Source organism: Cololabis saira, chromosome 3, assembly GCF_033807715.1.
Source record: "Cololabis saira isolate AMF1-May2022 chromosome 3, fColSai1.1, whole genome shotgun sequence".
NCBI lineage: Eukaryota > Metazoa > Chordata > Actinopteri > Beloniformes > Belonidae > Cololabis > Cololabis saira.
Genome location: NC_084589.1, coordinates 53,428,031 through 53,428,445, shown reverse-complemented (window position 1 = coordinate 53,428,445; position 415 = coordinate 53,428,031).

Genomic DNA, 415 nt, shown 5'->3' with positions numbered 1-415 from the left:
GATGGATGGATGATGGATGGATGGATGGATGATGATGGATGGATGATGGATGGATGATGGATGGATGATGGATGGATGGATGATGGATGGATGGATGGATGGATGATGGATGATGGATGGATGGATGGATGGATGATGGATGGATGATGGATGGATGGATGATGGAGGATGGATGGATGGATGGATGATGATGGATGGATGGATGGATGGATGATGATGGATGGATGATGATGGATGGATGATGGATGGATGGATGATGGATGGATGGATGATGGATGATGGATGGATGGATGGATGATGGATGATGGATGGATGGATGGATGATGGATGATGGATGGATGGATGGATGGATGATGGATGGATGGATGATGATGGATGGATGATGATGGATGGATGGATGATGATGGATGGATGA